The sequence below is a fragment of the Cavia porcellus genome, unplaced genomic scaffold, assembly GCF_034190915.1.
Source record: "Cavia porcellus strain 051 isolate PalLab524CR breed Dunkin Hartley unplaced genomic scaffold, mCavPor4.1 scaffold_12, whole genome shotgun sequence".
NCBI lineage: Eukaryota > Metazoa > Chordata > Mammalia > Rodentia > Caviidae > Cavia > Cavia porcellus.
The window spans coordinates 67,873,816-67,895,817 of record NW_026947495.1 but is presented as its reverse complement, the minus strand read 5'-3'; the positions used below and the strand labels follow the sequence as shown (position 1 = coordinate 67,895,817).

The 22,002-nt window shown below is 37.0% G+C and overlaps 1 long non-coding RNA gene and 1 other non-coding gene across 4 annotated transcripts in view; one reads left to right on the top strand and one right to left on the bottom strand.

Annotated features, from left to right (window-relative positions):
• The window catches only part of LOC111754159 (uncharacterized), an 84,292-nt gene extending 69,495 nt beyond the window's left edge, over positions 1-14,797 (bottom strand). Inside the window, exons 1-2 of one of the 3 annotated variants that reach the window (XR_002788868.2) lie at positions 14,468-14,797; positions 9,099-9,237 (exon numbers count right to left, since the gene is read on the bottom strand). This is a non-coding gene — a long non-coding RNA (uncharacterized LOC111754159). Of the gene's footprint in view, positions 1-9,098; positions 10,780-14,467 lie in introns of those variants that run through there. The other 2 variants (XR_010050910.1, XR_010050911.1) reach the window with 2 other exon arrangements.
• Positions 7,336-7,435, top strand: LOC111754196 (small nucleolar RNA U13). Its single transcript, XR_002788907.1, has one exon. It is a non-coding gene; the product is annotated as a small nucleolar RNA U13 (small nucleolar RNA).
• Positions 14,798-22,002: the final 7,205 nt, after the last annotated feature.

The window sequence follows — 22,002 nt, the reverse complement described above, 5'->3', positions numbered from 1 at the left end:
CAGAAGTAGACAACATTTCTACATTTCTAGACAACATTTTTTAAACAAATGTAAAAAGGCAATTCAGGTGAGAAAAGATCATCCTTTAAAACATGATTCTGGAAAAACTGTATGTGTACATATAGAGAAGTAAACTTTAATACCTACTTCAAACCATAAAAAAATTAATTTCAAATGAACCCCACACCTAAACACAGACTATAAAACTACAAAATTTTTGGAAGAAAGTATATTTAAAAATCTTTGTGATTCTGATGAGGCAAATGATTTTTTAATTAGGACACCAAAAGTATGAACCAGAAAACATAAAACTGGTCATTTGTGGGTCATCAAGATTGGAAATGACTGTTCATTAAAAGAGCAAACACAAGCCGGGCGTAGTAGTACTCTCCTGTCATCCAGCACTTATTGGAGAGTGGGAGCTGCTGCAGCAGGAGGATCATTGCGAGTTCAAGACCAGGCTGGGCTACAAAGTGAGCTCAAGGCCATCCTGAACTGCACAGTGAGACTCTGTCTCAAAAAGACAGAAAAAAGGGGGGGGGGAGAGCAAACTCAAAGCAAAGACTAGGAGAAAATATTTGCAAATCCTATATAGGTTATATAGATTAAGGTGGAAAAATATATTACATATTTTCAAAATTCAATATGAAGAAAACATGTGATTTAAAAATGGACAGAAGATTATAAAATACACTCACCACCATTTCTTATTAGGGATACGCAAATTAAAGCCACACAGATAACACTATACACCTGGGAGAATTAAAATCGAAATACTAACCACACCAAATGTTGACAAGGACGGGAACCACAAGCTGCTGAACACCGCGGAGGTGACATGAAGATGCTGCCGCCATACTGAAAGCTTGCTACCCATGATGCAGCCATTCTGTTCATGGGTATTTTTCCAAAGTTACTCAACGCACATGCCCATACAAGGAATCATACACAAAGGTCATATCAGCTTTATTTATAATATCAGCTTTATTTTAATAGGTAAAAGTAGAAACATCACAAACATTCTCCAACTTGTGAAGGAATAAAGAAACATTTATAAAGTGGAACACTCTGCCCATCAATCAAAAACACTGAGTTGCATATACATGCAGCAATGTGGGTGTATCCCAGAATAATCAGGTTGGTGGGGAAAAAAGCTAGACAATATTAAAAAATATTTCAAATGACAGTTTCAGTTAAACTTATTGTATGTATTTTGTCATCTAATTCTAAGAGTTTCTGAATACTACATGAACAGTCTTTTTATTACATAAAATTATCACATTTATATGAAATATTAGAATATATAAGCTAATATACAATGGCATACAGCAGCTTTTGGTTGCTTTGGGACTTGAGAAGGAGCAGGAAGAATGGGAAAGATTACAAAAGACTTGAGTGGTTGCCACATTCACTGTTTTGTTTTGGAGATAGTTTCATGGGAGAAGATATGGAAAAAGTTACAAATCACGCTTTTTATTTATATGCAGCATATTATATGTTAATTATTCCTCTATTAAGCTTTTAGAGCACAAAAGGAAGATGAGAAGCAGGAGGAAGAAGAGAAAGAAGCTACAACAGTGTAGAGAAGTTGTGCTTGCTGGAAATAAATCAATTTGGTCACAATCAGTATATAAAGTACTTCAAACCCAAGGGATGAATGAAACCACCTAGCGAGACATTAATCTGAAACGAAAAGGGGGCCTGTGATACAGAATTAACAAACACCAAGATGTAGAAAATTTAGGAGGGAGAGAGTCATGATGAACTTCCACTTTCCTTGAGTTGTTTAAAACCAATATCAAATTTGAAGCATCTAATCACCATTTTGTTCATTATAGTTGTACAAGTAGGAGTAAAAATCCACTTACAATGATTTGCAGTGACAATTTTTGTAACTTTTTACACTTTCTGCTATTCCTAAGTCCAGAGTACTTAACATTTTTATTGATTCTAATTTATAGAGGTTGTCTTTTTTTCTCAGTGTATTTATAACAGTTTCATTCAAGATTATCATAGTAAAACAATTTCTTGTATGTCAATAAAACATGCTAGCATATTCTTAAGATATAATGCCTGCTAACAGTTGTAGACTAACAGCATTACACATGGCATACATAATCTATGTATCTACAGAAGCAAAACTATAAATAAATAATTTCATGTGTGTTAACTGCCACTTTTAAGACAGTACATTCTAAATTATGCTAATTAGAGTTCAAAAGTAAGGAAGTTTTTGTGTTCAAACTTAAACTATTTCAAGTAACTGTTAATTAACTTTGTGTACCTCTATTTTTTTTCATCAGAAAGCTAGAACCCTGAAACTTCTGACATACTACATACATATTTCACAGTGAGTCCACATAGTAGTTATAGCAGAACCTTAATTTCCAAACATGGACAAATCCAATGTATCTCTTCTCCAGCCCACTTTCTCTCAGTGTGTTTTCTCTGCCTCCTCTGGCCCATGACCAAATGTTTCCATAAGTGTTTGCATTTCCACAAAATAAAGAATGTTCCCTCTCTGGGAGCCTGCGAAACACACTTGCCTACCTCAGTTTCTTGGCTAACTCCTACTGGACCTAGATGACTCAGGTCAAGAAAATATATACTTCTTTCCAGCTTAAGAGGCAGGGCTATGCAACAATAAACAAATCTGTTAGCAAATCATAAGCTTTACCAAATAAAGTAATAACCAGACAATCCATTCCAATTTTTAACGAATTTACTCAAGGGGTAGTTTACAGAGAAACATGCATAAATTTGTGGTTGTCAGTCACTGAGCAGTGTTTAAAAGCTGTGGGAACCGGCATTGCAGGGTAAAATATCAGAAAGGGTATGAACTCCTTGGTCTGGAGCCAGGGCTCACTTTGGTAATCTTGTATGACTATCCCGTGGAACTAAAACTCCACTGAAACATAGACAATTTCTACTCCTAGCTTTTGCGACACTTTCTTATTGTAGATCAAACCAATTTAAGGAGCTGACCCTTTGTGTTGTAAACTTCTTTGGACAAGGTCCAAATACAGTGAGGTCCATTTTAATGGTTAGGGAACTCAGAGAATTTGGAAATGTTTTATTCACGTGTATTCTACAAATGAAAGAATAAGCCTTTTTGTCACAAAGCCACAAAAGCAAATTTCTCTTAATTTTTAATTGAAATTATTAACTAGAAAATTCTTTACATAAATCAATTTGAGTCATGAATTTGTATCAATTATATTTATATGCTATTAACATTGACCTGCCCAAAATAATCAATTTTTACAAATTTCTTAGGAACGCTCTCTTTATATTTTTTACACAAAATTTTAATGTTTATACTCTGAAATTTTACATGAACCTCAATTTTTAAAATTTCTATGAAAACACTCCATGTTCACATTTGGTAAAGAAGAACATGCGTGGATGTAGACTAACATAGAATCCAAAAGAGAATAGCATGAAAGAGATGGAACAAAAATTAACATTTATTCAAAATTCATTTAATATATTGCATAACTAATATGTAAGTCATAAAATAAAATATTAAAAGTTTTGCTAATAATAGATTTCAAGTTACAAATTTTTAAAATGTATAAGATTTCTTTATTCATATATAAAAATGTTTGCATATGCCTATTATATTTCTAGTCACATAACTATTTTTTATTGTTTTTAGTTTTGTCATTATTCTTATAACTGAAAACATTTAGCAAGCTCTCCAAGTGAAGTTATTTTTACAATTGTTCCTCTCAGCATATTTCCATATTTAAAAAGTGGCAGATAACATCAATACACAGGTACAGTTAAACAAGAAAGACATTCTAGTCAGTGTTATATGAAAGAGCCTTACTAGAAATGAATTATAATATGAGAGAAGAAACTTACAAATTTTAGTGGAGTGACCACCCGTATGAAGCTGATCGGTCACTGACATTTATAAAGAGCCTTATCTTAAACAGCTGCCCATCATAAACCTCGGGGCATGCAAGTCAGCAACACGTTTACAACATGATCATTTCAATTACCCAACGATTCTCCCTGGGATAATCTTAGGTATCCAGGATGAAAGCATGTTGTCATCAATACCTTTTCTACTATTACTTTTTTTTGTCTCCCAATAGGATTGAAGTAAATAGGATGAAGTAAAGATTTTTAAAAGATGAGGATGTTAGCTTTACTATTAAAACCCTATGGTGCTGGAAAGTTTTCTCTGTAGAAACCTCTCTTGGCAAGAGTTACTGAGTTGGTGTCTAATACCAATACTGGCTTTTGTCAGAACACAAGTGGAATTACTGCTGCCTGTTAATAATGAAAGCAAACATTTCTCAGCTTATCAGCAGGTGCAAACTTTCCCCATGATTCTAACATGGGGGTTTGCAGCATTGGCTGCATGGTTCAGGAAGTCTAATTTTGAAAAGTATAGTCACACACACACACACACACACACACACACACACACACGGTCGTTTTGCAAAGGTGTTAACATAAAGCAATACACAGTGAAATGTCACTCATGATTCTGACTTTCCCCTCTTTATATACTGTTGATTCTCTGCAATCCTGGTTTAAAAAAAAGTAAAAGGATAGTGAAAAGGTTAAACTTCCTTATTTACCATAATTCTTTAGAGCTTTATCAGTTCATAAATCAAGAGACTTGCCCGAAAAAGTGGTTGTTAACACCTAACATTTATCACGAAGGAAAACAATTACAAACCACTGAAATTTGTTGCTATTTGGTGATTACTAAGCATGTGCATTAGAAATTCAAAATTCTTATGTGGAGTCTATGACTGCCTCCTACTTATCTTCATTTTATGTACAGTTTTTTTCAGGAAAATTATGAATTTAGTTTTATAAATGTGTTGATGGAGGAAATTGTTTAAAGATAACTGAAAGACTTTTGGAATCTGTTTTGTCCAATTTGGGGGCTTCACTGCCTTTTTTCTCTTATAAGAATAACTTTTAAGCTTTATAATACTCAAAGTGAGTGAGGATCCCATGTCTTATTGTAATGGAATAATTTCAATTTTTTTTTCAAAGTTATACCATGGATGCCTACTTTTTAAAAAGCAACAAGCTAGAAACCCAATCAAGATAGAAATAGCATATTCATAAGGTAGCAAAACCATGGTATCTTCTGAAAAGTCAATATGAAATATTTATTCTCAGAGAGCTTAAGTTTACAATGCGTATTCTGTCCAGAGTGGCTGAGGCTGGAAATTGATCGCAGTGGTGAGGTTAGCCTGCTGGGAGAACACAGAGCCTAGAGCAAGCCACCTGCCCAAGCTGCTGCAGTCCAGAGAACAAGCCCCAAGAAAATCCAAGCAATGGGTTGCTATGCAAAGGGTGTCAAGGGACAGCAACCTGCCAAATGTCTCAATAAATGTGCTAGGGAGGTTGAACAATTCCTTGCCACCCATCAGGAGAGAGGGCTCCTCCTGATCCCAGCTTTCGGTGCGCTGTCTTTATTTCTCCACCTTCTCCTGCCCTCCATGGTCCTGACCCTGGGAAGTTGGAGAGCAGCACAAGCAGCAGCAGTATTCCTAACTATTGTATTTAAAGTGGAGACAGATGAGTACCTAAAAATTGACATCAATGGCAAACAAAAGAGATCACAAACCTATGTTTAGAACTATGTCAAAATATAACCAAGGCTAATGAATATGAAATTTCAAGAAACTAAAAGCTGTGATAAAAAGGACAGACATTCTCACCCCCAAAATGAAGGTTTTCTGGTCATTAAGTATACTCTTAATTATTTTGTCTTGTCCTTACATTTCCACAACAATGCTGCCTTATTTTCTGAATGTTTACTAATCATAATGTGTCCCTAAATTTCTTCTGGAAGGTTCCACAGAGTTCTTTGCATGTTTATGAAGCCCCTAACCATTACCTGAAAGTTGTCAACCCCCAGGCACTCTTCCCTTGCTCAGGAATGCTGTGGGCTCTAGAGCACCAACAAACCCTAAATTGTCTACAGTCAATGCTGTAGCCTTTCTTCAGAACTCAAAGGCGAAGGGCAAGGAAAGAACCAAGGCATCGCTGCATGAGACACAAGAGTAAAGCTCACCACTAAACAACAATTATCTTAGTTCAGGGAATGCAGAGACTGCAAGAGACAGGTAGGGACAAGCTGGACGCACAGTGCCTGCAACCTGTGCTTCCCCGTGCCAGGGCCTCAGGATGGAAGTTCCACAGAGAGAAATGACTGGGGCCAAATAAATCAATAAATGAGAGTCAAAGCTTGACACTAAGCACAAGGAGAGTGAGGAGTGGAGAACGATTTGACTGACATTGCTGTGGAAGGTATCTAGCAGAAGCACGTAAAGATGCCCACTGGCAGCCCTTTATACGTCTAAGTCAGCCAATCTTTCACCCTCTCATGTCCTTATCCAAACCTTTGTCAACACCTCATACTATTTCTCTAGATAGTCAGTGCATGCAACCAGATGAGTATCTTTCTGTATCCATTTTCATGTTTTCATGGGTAGATACATAGATGATAAGTGAATAGAGAGAGACACAGAGAGTTGTATCATTTTTCAAGAGCTAAATATACCCAAATTGTACACCCACACTTCTTTCTTAGTAAGTTTTGGAAATCTCAAGGGGGCATAGATCTTATTCCATGATCCTCAGCAACTGCGTGATACTTTGTGTTATCAATAGACCACAATTCATCCAACCATTCTCTTAAAAATGGATATTCTTTTTGTTTATATTTCTGCTCATTTGCTGCAACAAATAACCCATTCCTGCAACCCATCCTTACTGAATGTCCTCTAGGTTCCTGTTCAACTTACAAACAGAGCAGCAAACAAAATAAAGCTTCTGCTTTCATGGAACAACCATTCTAGTGGAAAGGACAGGCAGTAATTTAGTATGTAACAATATTATCTTTTTATGAAGCTAAATGAAGGGACAGAAAGTTAGGGGTAATTTATATATCACTTTTCACGGGTAGCAGAGAAGGCCTCATTGAGAAGATGACGGATCAGGTGACCGGAGGGTGCAGGCCATGGGGAGAGTTAAATAAAGGAAGAGCAATCCAGTCAGAAAAAGTGGCAGGCACCAAGGTCTGCTTAGATTGATGGAGAACAGACGGGGATGCCATCGAGGCTGAGGCACGGGAGAGAGAGGCCGACAGTTCTGTCAGAAAAGTAGCTGGCCAGGGTCCAGATGGTGCAGGGTTAGAAAATGCCACAATAAACATTCACAGATCTTGGTGAATGCTACCGCAACTCACATGTCTACAAGCATTCAATGAACATAGGCTGTCTGTGAACACAGGCTCCAAAGTCTCTGCAGCCATTTGCCAGCTATTTGAATCTCTTTTTTAAAAAATCTGCTCATATCCTCAGGTTCATAAGCGTGATGATTGGGTGCTCATGTTCCACATAACATGTGCCTCCTTTGAGCCTTGTTATGACATCGGCACATTACCCATCTAACTTGAAAAAAAAATCTACTCATAACTTGAAAGTAAGAATCAGAAAACATTTCCATATAAAAACTATACAAATACAAATATTCTCGTTAGTTTATCATATCTATCAAACTCAGTGATCTGGATATAGGATCCACCGGGACATTTTTACACTGAGAAAATAAACTAGACTAAAATAAAACCTGAGCCTAAGAAAAAAAGAAACTGTGGTATAATCCGAGGCCCAGTGGCCTCTGGGATAATAGGTGTCAGGGTTAGAACTGGGGACTTAAAGCTGGCTGTGTCAATACAGGGCTTTTGGATAGGATACATGCTAAAAGGATCCAGTGTGTATCAGCATGAAATATAATTTTCTAGGTCGGACTAAACACAGCTGCCTCTTGGTTTACAATGGGATTACACCCCGATGACCCATACTAAATTGAAAATGCTGTGTATTCAAACTGCATTTAAAACTCCTAACCTACCAAACACTGTCACCCGACAACACAGCACCTGGTGGTCTCAGTGGCTTCCCCTTCTGACCCGTGGCTGACTGGGAGCTTCAGCCACTGCCACTGCCTGGAATTCATGAGGGCATCGTGCCACACACTGCTAGCTTGAGAAAAGATCAAAATTCGTACTTTGGAGCATGGTTTCTACTGAGTGCCTATCACTTCCACACAATGGTTAAAATTGTAAGTTGAACCGCTGCAAAAGTTGGGGGCTCCTGATGCCAAAGACTTCGACTTCTCAACTGAAAATGTAACAAAGCAACTTAAATCAATAAATATGTATGAAAGGAGTCGAAACCTAAGCAAATGGAGCTCACTTTAGTATTTTTTTGTCTCTCAACTTTGTTCAAAACTTATGGTTTCATGGTCTTAACTGAATGTCTTGCATTCTGTGCGGGTCGAGGGTGGGGGGATAAGAGAAGCCAGGGAAAGCCCAATGGCCTGGGGTCAGTGTGAAGGTAAAGCTTTGAAGGAGAGCCACAAATATCTATTTAAGTCCCACTGCCTTCGCATGAAAAAAGCTTCAGGAAGTCTTAAGAATCTAATATTTATAACATAGGAAAAAGCTACTTTACATCGAAAATTGAGGTATTTTTAGATGATCATGAAACACTCACTTAAAATAGCCATATACTCTGCATTTGACAAAAAGGAGGCCACGAAAAATCTTAGACTGATAGTGGTCCCATCTCAACTGTAAAACTTCTGATGGGAAGAAAAACATCCAGGAGACAGCAGCTATCATAATAAAGCCTCTGTCTCATGAGGATCACTACATTTTAATTTGTATCTTAGGTTTAAAGATAGACTTATAAAATGAAACAAAAAGAAATAAGAAAAAAGCCTTCTAAACGCCAAGCACTCTATAAAGTTTTAGTTGTACATTCTAGCCATCATTTGACTCTTTAAAATTCTGATAACCTTCCCTCAAAAAATAAAGTATTTCCTCTGGTCTAGACAACACAATCTGCTTCCATCTCGGACGGGGCACTTGGGAACCCAGAACCTGCCTGGTTTCACTCACACACATGTGATCCCAGGTGAGCCAGGGCTGTGTGTCCCTTCCCACCCGTCCCCACCCAGGCAGGATCCCTGCGAGGCGGTGCTGCCCACGGTGAGCTAACGTCTTCACCACATTCTGCTTGAAAATACATTTGTTCCTGTTTTTCACTTACCTTGTGAAGTCTCATCTCCCTGACATTGGCAGTGGCTTTGGGTGTTGGCTAAAGAGAAAGCAGCAGGCAGCGGCAAGGGACGCGGTTTCCTGTGGAGCAGGCAGCTTCACACAGCTCAGTCCAGGTCAACCTCCAAATACTAAAACCGAGAAGTCAACAACAGGTTAATGTCAGGCTGCTGAACGCTTTCCACTATGCGCGCTCAGAGTAGTGAATCATTTTCACTGTTGAATGTTCTCTCACAGTTCTGCTTTTTGACACAATATGTTTCCAACTTAACAAAATCTTTTGTAACAGATATAGTTTCCAAAAAAGGAAGTCCTCTTCCTTTAAAACATATTCAGGAGCCGTTGTTTGGCACCCCTGCTAACAACAGAAAGATGTTTTACGGAAAGGAGGGCTATAAAGATAAATGCTTCTTGACGTGGGGCCTTCAAGTACCCAGCGGTCTTGTAGTATAGCTCATCTGGACCAGACCCACAAAGAAAGTGGACCAAGAAAAGTGTACACATTGTTTGGGTCTGGCCTGTGCTTGTGAATTAAATAAAGAAGAAAGAGTTTGTCACTCAGCAAACTCAGTGTTATGGGTTATGCTAGGTGTCCCCACGAAGCTCATGCAGTCATAGGTGGGGCTTTTCAGAGATGCCTGCATCTAGAACGTGTGACCTAGAACAGAGTACGTGTGTGATGCTGGGATCAAGGGTGTGTGATTGCTAAGCTGGGCCACTGATTCTTTGGCAATGTGTGGACAATGGGAAGGCCCTGGATAGAATATAAGGGACAGAAAGTGTTGTGTGGTCGCTTCCTGCTTTGCTAGTTCACTGCTTGCCATGAGCTCTTGGTCCTCTGCCGGGTCATCTTGCCTGGGAGCCGGTCAACTGCGAACTGAAGCCTCCATAAACTGTGAGCACAGTAAACCCTCCCTCCTTTTTCTCAGCAAACCATAGAAACAGAAAAAAGTACATGCTTTCATTAATTAATATATTTGTATAAAAGTAAGAAATAAGTCACCTTAAAATTTTAATTTAATCTAATAACAATTTTGATTTAATAAATATGGTTTGTTTTTCTTGCATTTTAAAACTGTGAAACTCATTTTTACTAAAGTCCTATATCCAGCATTGCCAGCAATCTTATTTCTTATATTTATAAGAACCTTATTTCATTTCATATATACATATATATATTTATATTTATATTTGCATACAAGTTCTGGAATACTGAATTACAAGTGAATACTTGAAACACAATCTGTTTATACACTAGAGACTGTTTGTAGCTACATATTTTTCAGGGATATCAATGTTCTTGAATTCATTTGCCTAAACATAATATGGTTATATATCTCACTGTATCTACAATATTATTATTGTTGGTCCAGTAAAAAGAAACAAAACTAAATTAACATCTGTTTTCAGTGTATTTGAAAGATTTCTTTTTATTTCCTTAGGAAAAATATCAGCCACCTAGCAATACTAATACATCATAATGCTCAGTACAAATTTCACTTCTACACATGAAAAAATTAAACTTCAAAGTGTTTTCATAGTTTAAGCTTTAGTTTTTATATTCATTTTAAATGGAAGTAAAATTTGCTCACTTATTTCTGTACAATTTAAATTTATTACCGCAACTGAAAACAAATAGTACTTTGGTTTTTCTTTTCAATAATTCTGTATCTTTCTCTTACCTACAACTGTAGTTTACATAAAAAGTTGTGTTCATCCAACACACATCTTTGTATACAGAGTACAACAAGAAAGCTTTTATTTTAATGGAATAAACTTAGTAAGTACCAATTACATGTAAAAACATGAACCTTTCCATCTTAAAGTCAATTAAGTTTGAAATAGAAATGTGTGCTCCTTTCTGTCAACCTATATGACTTGCTAGAGTATATCAGATATCTTTGTCCATATTATTCAATCTCAAGAAAAACATGGGGGTTGGGGATTTAGCTCAGCAGCATAAGCGCCTGCCTTGCAAGCAGGCAGTTGTGAGTTCGATCCCCGGTACTGATAAAAAAGAAAAGGAAAAGAGAAAGAAAAAGAAAAAAATGTACTCATTTGGAGCAAAATAGCAAAAAATACTACATGAATTGAACACAGGGAAAAATATCAAGAAACAGATTAATATATTATTGACACAGTATAGAACAAAAGAGATTATTCAGAGTGAGATAAATATAGATTCAAAGCCCAGTTTGGCATCTTAACTGGGTGATTTTTTTAAGACATGGCTAATTAGCCTCTCAGCCACAATATCTTCACAGTAAAACAATGCCTGCCTCTGAAACTGAGGCTCAGCCAGTCCACAGAGTTATAGTCATACTGGTTAGGAAATAGTGAAGCACTTTCATAGATGGGTAAAAGAACCATTGCCAGGAGGTTCACAATTCTCACATCCCATTCCACACCTGTAACTCCAGATCTCACCAAATTCAGGAACCAAAGCACTGATACTCATCAACTAGGGGGAGACTTCTAGAAGTCTAGAAGTATGGCCATGCTGATTGGTCAGTGCCAAGTGGATGTTAGATACTTTTTATATCCCCCATACCTATACTATAAAAGATGGTTTGGGATTTAGTGAGATAGCAACACCTTCCATTTAGTAAGCATCTGTGTTGAGTAACATAGACTATCTTACCTGTGCCCTGTCTTACCACGCTGGTTGGGTCCACTGTGACTTATCAGGAAAATCCCTCATTTGGAAGCTTCCCTTCCCTCATGGGAGCTCCCCTCCCCCCATTATTTCCTCCTTCCTTAGACTGCTGGCAATGCTGAGTAAATGTCCTTAGTAAAAATGTATTTCACAATCTTAAAATGCAAGAAAAACAAACCATATAAATGAAATCAAAATTGTTATTAGACTGAACTTGAATTTTAAGATGACTTATTTCTTACTTTTGTGTCAATCTATTTGACTAATGAAAGTGTGCATTTTTTCTGTTTCCATGGTTTGTGGACAAAAACAATCATGTGTTAGACATATAAAATTACAAAGAAAAAAAGATTTGTGATTCAGCATAACTGTAAAGCATTAACCTAAATTATCATGATGTCTTTGTTTCAGGCAAAGAAAGAGTAGGAAAAAAGAATAAAATAAATTCCCTTTCTCCAAGTGAATGATCCCCCAAAATGGCTAATTTAGAAGTACAGAAATCTACAACAACATAAATATTTGACTTTGAAAAGATCAAGTGTGCAATTAAACAAATGTATGCATTGCAAAGATGTCCGCTTCTGCCCCAGGTTTGCTGCTCCTCCCTCTCAGGGTGGAATGATAATATAAGTGCACATCCATATGTATTTCTGCTCATCCCTGCCCTGTATGCACAGGATTACAAACATTATTCCTTCTGGCCTAATAGGGCACAATTAGTGTAGAATATTAGGTGAGGCAGAGAGGAGTAGCCGACCAATCAGATTTCCTATAGAAACAGTAGGTGTTGCTGCTTCTGGCCATTTCTGCCTGTACTGTTAGGAATTAAATCACAGCATTAGCTGGGCTCTGTTTGGCTAGGAAACCCAGGAGGTCATCAGTTTATGTCCCCACCCTCCAGACAAGTGGCAGGTGGAGCAGCGCTAGCCACTGCTAGTGCCATGAGCTGGAGGCTCTGGCCAATAGATGAGAATTTACAGGGCTTTGTTTTTTTTAATTCATCAGGCCATATGCTGCCAGGCTCTCATGCAAATAGACAAAATTACAAATAATAAAAAAGAACCAACTGTTTTAGCATTTGGCTGTTTTCTGTCATCATTGCCATCTATGTGAGAGGCCAGTTAATGAAAGAGGGGTCTTGGACTCCCAGTGACATCAACCTAAAGGGAAGATACTTCAGAATCCAAGCTTCATTCAAGCCATGTTAAACCTCTGCCCTAGGGTGCCTTGGTGCCAAGTGTCTATTTGGCTGCAAAGCAGGGAAGCCTGGCCATCCAGCTGGCCTGGAGCTGGGCAAACGTCTCCAATGCTTCCTGCAGCTGAGGCCCATTGTCCAGTGATAGGAGAAGAGAGAAAAAGGTTAAGTTCCACTTAGGTTGGGTTAAGTTGGGGCACACGGGTGTATCAGATTCAGACATACTTTGAATAAGCAGCTTTAAAAATAGAAAAGATTAGCAAATGCATTTTCAATTTTAAAATAACAAGATAATTAGCATTTGTAAGCTGTTTGAAAACCTCCAACTCCTTAATATCAAAGACTGCAAGAAAATCTCTCCAAGTAGATTTTACATGCTTCCAAAAACGCTTGCATTTAAAATTAAAATGTTGCTAAACTTTTGTATAATTTCTGCTATTGCTCTATTCATAACGATTATCAATTCTCCAGTCTGTACGAATGTAGAGTTTTGCACTTGATAGAATTCACACATTTTTTCCCTCATTTTAAGACAGTAAACCTCCAACCAGAAACTGAGGTAGACAGACTCTGCATTCATATCAATATGCATATATTTAAAATAATTCTGTTTTAGAAATATCATGCTCATGTTCACTTGCACCTCTACCAGGCTACTTTGAAACCATAATTTGCACATCTTTAAAGACAACTCAAAATGAGTATGACTATACTCAGTTAACGATAGTCAAAGTATCACAGTGCATGATACTGGGAGTTCATGATGGGCCTTCTTGCAAGTGTGCCCATGAAGAGTGATTTACCCAGAGGAACCAAGATCTAACACATGTCTTGCTGACAACAAAAGTAAATTTTTTTCTCATTTTCCCAACAGTGTTACCCAAATCTGTGCCCTTAGCTTCTCACTGGATTTGCTTTTACCATTTGCTCTTTGTGAGCTGACATAAAATTGCTAAACACAGCTGGGCTTAACCACTGTCAACCAGGGTTCTCAGATCTGGTGGAAGGCAAAATGTAATGGGAAGCTGTAAAGATTCAATTCTAATAAACAATCATAGATACATTCCACTAAAATAACAACTTTTCTACAAAGAAGCATTATCATTTCATAAAGAAAATTAATGTTATTAGAAAAACTTGTTCATGGTAAAGGAAAATAAAAGGATGATGAAAAATAATGTCTTCTTGTATTTTTCAAGACTGTTATTAGAAACTCCTATGACAGAGAAAATAAGAGCTATTGTCAGTGTTTGTCTTCATGTACTTCAAATTAATTTGAACTTTTTTCAATTTTAAAAATTATAAGAAAATTAGCATTTGTAGGCTGTTTGAAAATTTCCAACTCTTTAATATCAGAAACAGTAAAAAAATGTCTCTGAGCAGATTCTAACCTCTTCCCGAAATGCTGCACTTAAAATTACAATGTTCCTAAAATTTTGTAAAATTTCTGCTATTGGTATATTCAAAATTATCATCAACTTTTCAGTCTGTATTAATGGAAAGGGCTTACCTCACTAGGAGACCAAATTCACTGGTGCTGCCCATCATGTAATGTCTTACAGGGAAATATCTACCTTTCTAATACATTTAATAAAACTAAGAAAGCAGCATCTGAATCAACCTTCACCACAATATATGTTGAAGCACACAGTAATTCAATCTGTCCACAAAGAATAAAAGACGAGATTTTCAGGCACCTTCCTGTTCTGAGAAACCACATAAATCAGACGTGAAAAGATAGGTGATACTCCACTATCGCAGTAGGAAATTTCCAGATATATTACTTTGTATAATATTAAAATTTACACTCTACATTTAAGATGCTGGGCGTGGTGGCACACACCTGTAATCCCAGCACTGGGGAGGCTGAGGCAGGAGGATGGCTGCCAGTTTGAGGCCAGTCTGGGCTACACAGTTTAAGACCAGACTGAACTATACAGCTAGATCCCATCCCCCCACCCCAAAAATTTTAAATGATACTCTTCTGTCATAAGAAAGTACATTCCAAAACAGGCAAGTTTATTTATATGATATAAAAATATACCTGTGTGTTACTATGTGTTCAAGTATAAAAATCATAATTTTTAGGAATAACATAGCTAAAAATACTGAAGCCCAGCATTACAAAGACCGAGCATATAACTTACTGACAAAAGCCCTGCTCTTAATTAGATGAAGTATTAAAGTCATAAATAAATAAAATATAAATTTGTTCTCATACATGAGTTGCAAAATATGTAATCATTTCTTTTTTAGCATTAAAATTATTTTAATTTAAATGTATTCTAAACTGATATATACAAAACAAAATGTTACCTATTAATAGGATGATGATATTTTGATATTACCTATTTGATATTTTGATATTACCTATTAATAATATTTGATATTTTGATATTACCTATTAATATTTTGATATTACCTATTAATAGGATGATGATATTTTGATACATTGTGTAATGTTTAAATTAATTTAAACATATTTATCTTCTCAAGCATAATCGTTTCTTCATGGCAGAAGCTCTTCAAATGCCTTCTATCTTTATCAGGTGTATAGTGTGTAATTATCTATCGTCATTCTCCCATGCAACAACAGTATTCTTGTTTCTGTCTCACTTAGTACAGCTGCCACCCTTCCCGCTCCTTCCCTTCTTTCTACTCTACCTGGCCTCTGATAAACAGCATTCTGCACTCAACTGTTATGAAACCAGCTTTTTTAGATGGCAAACGTCTTTTCGCACTGTACCTGGCTCACTTTATCAGCATAATGATCTCATCCCAGCCATTCTGTCACAAATGACAGGAGTCCACTGCTCTATGGCTAAACAGTATTCCATCTGTATATGTTCCACATGTTTTCCACGCACCATCAGTTGATGGGCACTTAGGTTATTTCTTAGCTACTCTAAATACTGCCGTGATGAACACTGGAGAGCTGTTTTCAAATACTGGTTTCATTTCTTCTGGATATATATCAGTAACAGGATTGCTGGGTCATATAGTGTTGGGAGCCGCGGCCGACACCGGTCGCCTTACTTGGCGGACGTGAGGCCTGTAAGTAAGAGCAAAGCCTGAGCTAGATTACCCCTCCCATCGAGTGAGCCAAGTTGGCGCCTGCTTCCTGCCCCCTGATTGCCCTGGCGACTTAAACAACCCGCTCTGTAAGATAGTCTGCCTAGCAACAACTGATGTTAGCCAGTCAGCCTGCATCACGCGCTTTAAACTGATTGGCCACTGTTACCCTATAAAAGTGAGTGCCTCTCCCGCCACGAGAGAGAAGCACGGAAAGAGAGAGAGGAAGTCCACCGGTGAGAAAGGGCTGGTGGCAGAGCAGAGGCCTCGCGGGGCCCACGCGGAGACAAATAAAGACAAGGTTGCACACCGTCAAAATCTGTCGTGTTTTTTTCCTGCCAGCCGGGAGCGACACCGACAATATAGTAGTTCCATTTTTAAATTTTTGAAGAACATTCATATTTTTGCTCCATTAACTCTTTTACTTAAATAACTTCAACCGCTATTTCATTCTATTAAACTCCTATTAATAAATTCCTGTTATTCAAGTTTATTTCAAAGAATAAAGAGGCTGCACTTGAAGACAAATTAATTCATTTCTTCATTCAACAAATATGTATTGGACTCCCCATGATGTATCAGGCACTCACTATTCTCAGCAATGGCTAAATAGCCATGATCAAGAAACTGATTTTGTACAGCAGCAAACCCAAAAGAAGAAAATGAACAAACAAGATTTTTAGACGTTGTCATAAGAGCTATAACATATGATTAACTGAGAAGAGAAGAGAAGAGAAGAGAAGAGAAGAGAAGAGAAGAGAAGAGAAGAGAAGAGACATTTTTAGATATCTGAGGGTGATAGTTTCTGTGGTGTAAAAAGCACAATATCATTTGACTATGAAATATTTATAAACACACAAAATCTTTTTTAGAGCCAAATAAGGCCTCTGAAATCATTCAATGTTATTGCCTCACTTTATATGACAACATTGAAGTTTGAGTGGGCTAAGTGGCTTTCCTAATGTCCCATGGCTAGCGGAATAATTAGATTTCATTGTTAAAAAGTAAAAGAGAAAGCATCAGCATCATCACATATATTAATTTTCTAATTATTCCACAATAATTAGTGAGACATGCATCTAAATTCTGTCACTAAATTTGGTTACCAATATAGTTACAATGGGAAGAATCTATACAAAGAATGGTCTGTATCTAATTAGATTATTCCATAACTCTTTCCAGACATATGAACCTGGATATTTAATATCAAGTTCCCATTTGGTTCTTCTCTAATAATGATTTTCTTCTTTCCAGAATGATTTAAAGTTATTTCTTTGGATACTACTTTCATATGCAGATGCATGGAAAGCAACAACAACAACAAAATGTTCTCTGAAACTTTGTTTAAAAAATCATCATAAAATTAACAATCTAGGACTAGATCTTAAAGGTTATTAAATTAATAATACTACAGAGATAAAACCATTGAATACCTATAAAGCAGTTTATCACTATTTTCATAATTTGACCTTTAAACAAATTAGAATGGAAAGTAAAAAAAATGTATTATTGTAATTCCTTTAGAGATAAGAAACAGATTTACCATGAATAAGTATCTTACCCAAGTTCACACAGCTAGCAAGCATCAAAAAGGGCTGAATTGTAGCGTCTTCCTCCCAACCTTTGTGTGTCTTTCCTACTCCTTCTCAGGCATATATTGAAGTCATTATGTATTTAATAAAGTGCTAAGGGAAGTTATTAAGAACGAGATATGTTACTGGCTCTTTAAAAGTTCATAGTTCAAATATAAATATCACTGCACACACACACACACACACACACACACACACACACACACACACCCTAATATGGATCAGTTACCTGAAGAAAGAAACAGTATCCCTAGCAGCCAGACCTTTCTACACAGTATCCCCTTTACAAACATCTCTAAAAATGCCCATTAATACATTTCAAGGCAACAATAATTCCCAGTGTTGGATAGTTATGTGGCTCATTTATCTTCATGCTAAGAATACACAAAGAAGTACCTGTGAGCAGTTATAACAGATTAGTCTGCTTCCACCAATAAGAGAAATGCATAAATTCCAACTATAATGGAGACGCTAGAGAAGTCCCCAGGCATCAAAAGAGTTTCATTAACTAGGTAATGTTTCCTAACAGGCCAAAGAAATCCATACTGAAAGATCCATGACCCCATACTTGGGCATTGCTGTTATGAATCCCACTCAATACAGTGCCCCTACACAAGCGAGTTTGACTTGGGACTGCCAATTACTCACTCTGAGATGTACGTGAAGAGCCCCAAAATAGCCCATTAAATCAGGTAGTTCAGGGGCATTTCATGAGCCTGACTTCTAGAACAAGCACAGATAATTAATAAGGCTGACCTAGCCCATTATTTTTACACTCAAGTGCATCACATTAAATTAACAGACAGAGGCCACATGATGTGTGACATTTTTTCCACTGATAATCATTTATATGGTGCCACCTCCACTACCACATCTTCTCTTCCTTGGGCTGGCCTCCAACAGCCAGTCACTGTGAAGTCTTTCAATCAGCTCCCGGTTTTTTGTTTTGTTTTTTTTTTTAACTGGGAAAGCTATTTTGAGTTTTTCTCACTGACGATACTCTGATGTGATGGGAAAGAAGCTTGAATGAAAATACAACATTAGCAGAAAGAGAGACACACTACAGAGCTGACACTCCTGAAGGGAGTCAAAGAATGTCTACTGCATTTAGAAAAAAAACCACAACCTTGACTTTAAGGTTAGAAAAATAATTTTGACTTTGTCTTACTATTTTCATTCATAGTTGATTCTGAATAACTAGCTCATAGAGCACAACTATCATTTGCAGAATAAAGGAAAGATATTATTACTTGATCTCTACTGTCCAATGATTTGATGTGATGTTTTATAACTTCTCATTTTTGTACGTGCAAAAAAAATCCAACTTAGAAATTCTATTATCAGTAATAACAGAGTATACTCACATATGCAGGGTGACTATCATCATTGAAATAATTCAAAAGTGATTGTTTAAATTACATAACTCATACGTTATGAAATCTTACTGCAGAATAATGCAAGTATTGGAGACGAGCACACCCCATGTTAAACGTTTGCTGCCACTGCAGTTTTTAGAAGGAACCATGAGGCAGTGCTACAGTCATTATAAATTTAGAATTTGCAGTTTACAAATAAATAAAGATATTCTTACTTTGCAGTCACTTGGTCTTTCTTTGCTTTGTTCCTTCTTTCTGCCTTCTTCTTTTCATTTTTCTTTTGACCTAAAACATTGTTACCAGAAATTGGCCATTTGACTTATTTATGGCTCCAGATGACCTGTATAAGTAAAATATCGAATCTACCCTTAAATGTTGAAGACTTGCCATCAATGAAATATTTACCTACTATATGATTTATATTTATAATGCAACACCTTTACCTATAGACCTCAAAGTAGACAAAAATAGTATTCTTTAAACAGTGTACACATACTGATGTCCACACAACCAGTAATCAGTTTGAGAATAGTCCCTCTGCTATGCAGAAAAGCTTCACCCCAAAATATGGCCTGTCTAAATTACACAAAAATCACTTAGCTTTGAAAATACCACCTCGAGTGATTAGATCAATTAACTCTCTAAGTTTGCTGTGAAACTTTCACTTGTTGACCCTAACTCCAATCAGCAAATGCTTCTCTCATGCCTTATATAGCCTCATACTTCTTCGGTTCCCTATACTTATTGATGAAGGAAATAAAATTCAAAAGTTATCAATCAAGTTATTTCAAAGCATTTTATTCAGAGAAAAGCATAAGTTCTTCACACCACTGTGCTGATGTATTTGAAACATCGCCACTGAAATTTTTTCAGTGGTGTTCCTGCTGTTTGCAAGGTAGTTTGTCCGAGACACTGCTTTAGGCTCTATGTCTTACTGATTAACTCTGTCATTTATTGGAGAGCTGCAGGCTTCTCCCTGTCAGCTCAGGTTTGTGTGCAGATAAGTCATGTGTTTAAAGCCCACTGAATGCCACCCTAACAGATGTCCATGAAACAAAAGCTATGGATGTCACTTTTAAAGCGTCTCAGAAATGTAATCATTTTCTGAGGTGATCTTAAGGGCCTAATAAGCAAAGGTAAATTCTTGATGATCATTCCAAGCTGGTGGGGTTACACAGAACTGGCTCCCCACATTCTTTCAGACCTGTGAGTACAATGCCTGAGGAGAGGACTGATCTCAGATGAGGACAGAAGCCACCCAACCTACTAATTTAAAAAGATAAAATTGAAAAGGCCACTAGTCTCTCAATATTACCTTTATTGACTTAAGATATTCTAAAAGAGGTAGGTAAAGGCACCACAGATAAGCTTCATTTCTTCATGATCTCATGGTTTTGGTTTTTTAATTTTTAATTTATTTATTTTTTTTTGAAACAAGGGCTCACTATATAGTTTAGGCTAGCTTTGAACTCATTATGTAGTCCAGACTGGCCTCAAACTCAGGGTGATCCTCTTGCCTTAGCTCCAGAGTACTGAGATTATAGGCATGAGGCACCATGTCTAGCTTCTCATGACCTTGTGAAGGATTCCTTTCATTGTAAAAATGTAACTCTATATAGATAAAAATATAAGCAACCCTTTCTCACAAAATAACATTTTCCACCAATTTTGAAGCAACAGGATTGCTAGTTCTAGATTATCTAGATGCATTTGGGGAAAATTGGTAGACATAAAACCATTGTTCCTTAATTTTTACCCATTCACTGGCTTTCACTATTTTTTTTTTTTTATCGGAACCAGGGATCGAACTCATGACTGCCTGCTTGCAAGGCAGGTGCTTATGCCGCTGAGCTAAATCCCCAGCCCCTACTGGGTTTTTTTTTCTTTTTTTTCACTATTTTTTTAAGAATTCAAAACAATTTAAGTCCTAAGAAGTAATTTAAAGGTCACTGGGAGAATATTAGTGTCTATGTTCACATTGCAAGCACAAGTAATTCTGTTCTTGAGCTGCTATTGAACCACTGGCACCATCACTACTCTAGCTAGCTATGGACCATTCTTTCTCCTCCTATATTTAAATGTTATTTTATCATCCTTAATCAAGCAATATTCGTCCCTGCAGAAGAGTAGTATCAGCCATATTCCAGGCCATTCTCCATCATTTTTTTAAGTAATCATTCTCAACTTGCTTCCAAAACTTTGCATGCTGAGTTAGACTTACATGCAATCCTCCCTTAAAACTGGCTAAATTTGCCTTCTTTCCTCTCTCCTTTAATAAAATTTGATGATTGGTATCTATTTTAGCTCCTCCTTAATGCTGTAAAAGATCCTTCTAGCTTGGTGCTTTTCATGTTGTTTCCAATCACTTGAGTCCCTTGTTAAAAGGCAACTTCTGATTCAGTAGGTCTGGGCGGGGCCTGAAATTATGCTTTTAGTTGAGATCTAGGCTGCGGGCCCTCAAACACAACTTGAAAAACAAGGTTCTAGCCTGCCACAATGTCTACTTCCTCTAACTTCAGCTAGGGCAGGCACCCTGCATGATGTGGTCATGTTCATCTCTCTAGTGCCGCTGAGTGCCTCGTAGATTGTTGCTGAATAAATAATTTAATGAGTGAATAAAGTTGCAACACCCCTCTACTCCGAAAAGTCTACCTAAAAATGATTATTTCTATGTGCCCTTTTTTCTTTGAGTGGAATTTAGCTGAGGTCAGGCATCATATTCTATATATATTTCTCTTGAGAAAACTGTATATGCCCTATGTGTCCAAAGAAAAACAGCACTCAACATAAATATTATCTAAACAATTGGTTGAAAAAGTACTAAAGAAGGAAGGACATCAGGTGTAGCCTGCACCTAAGGTTCCTGAAAGATGAGAGTCTTTTCACAAGGTAGTCGCACTTCCAGACAGAAAGCCTCAAGTTCAGCAAAGGCAGGTAAAGGGCGGGAATATCTGAATGTGCAACCAGGAAGAAAGGCCTTTTGTACACAAGACAAATTTTAATGA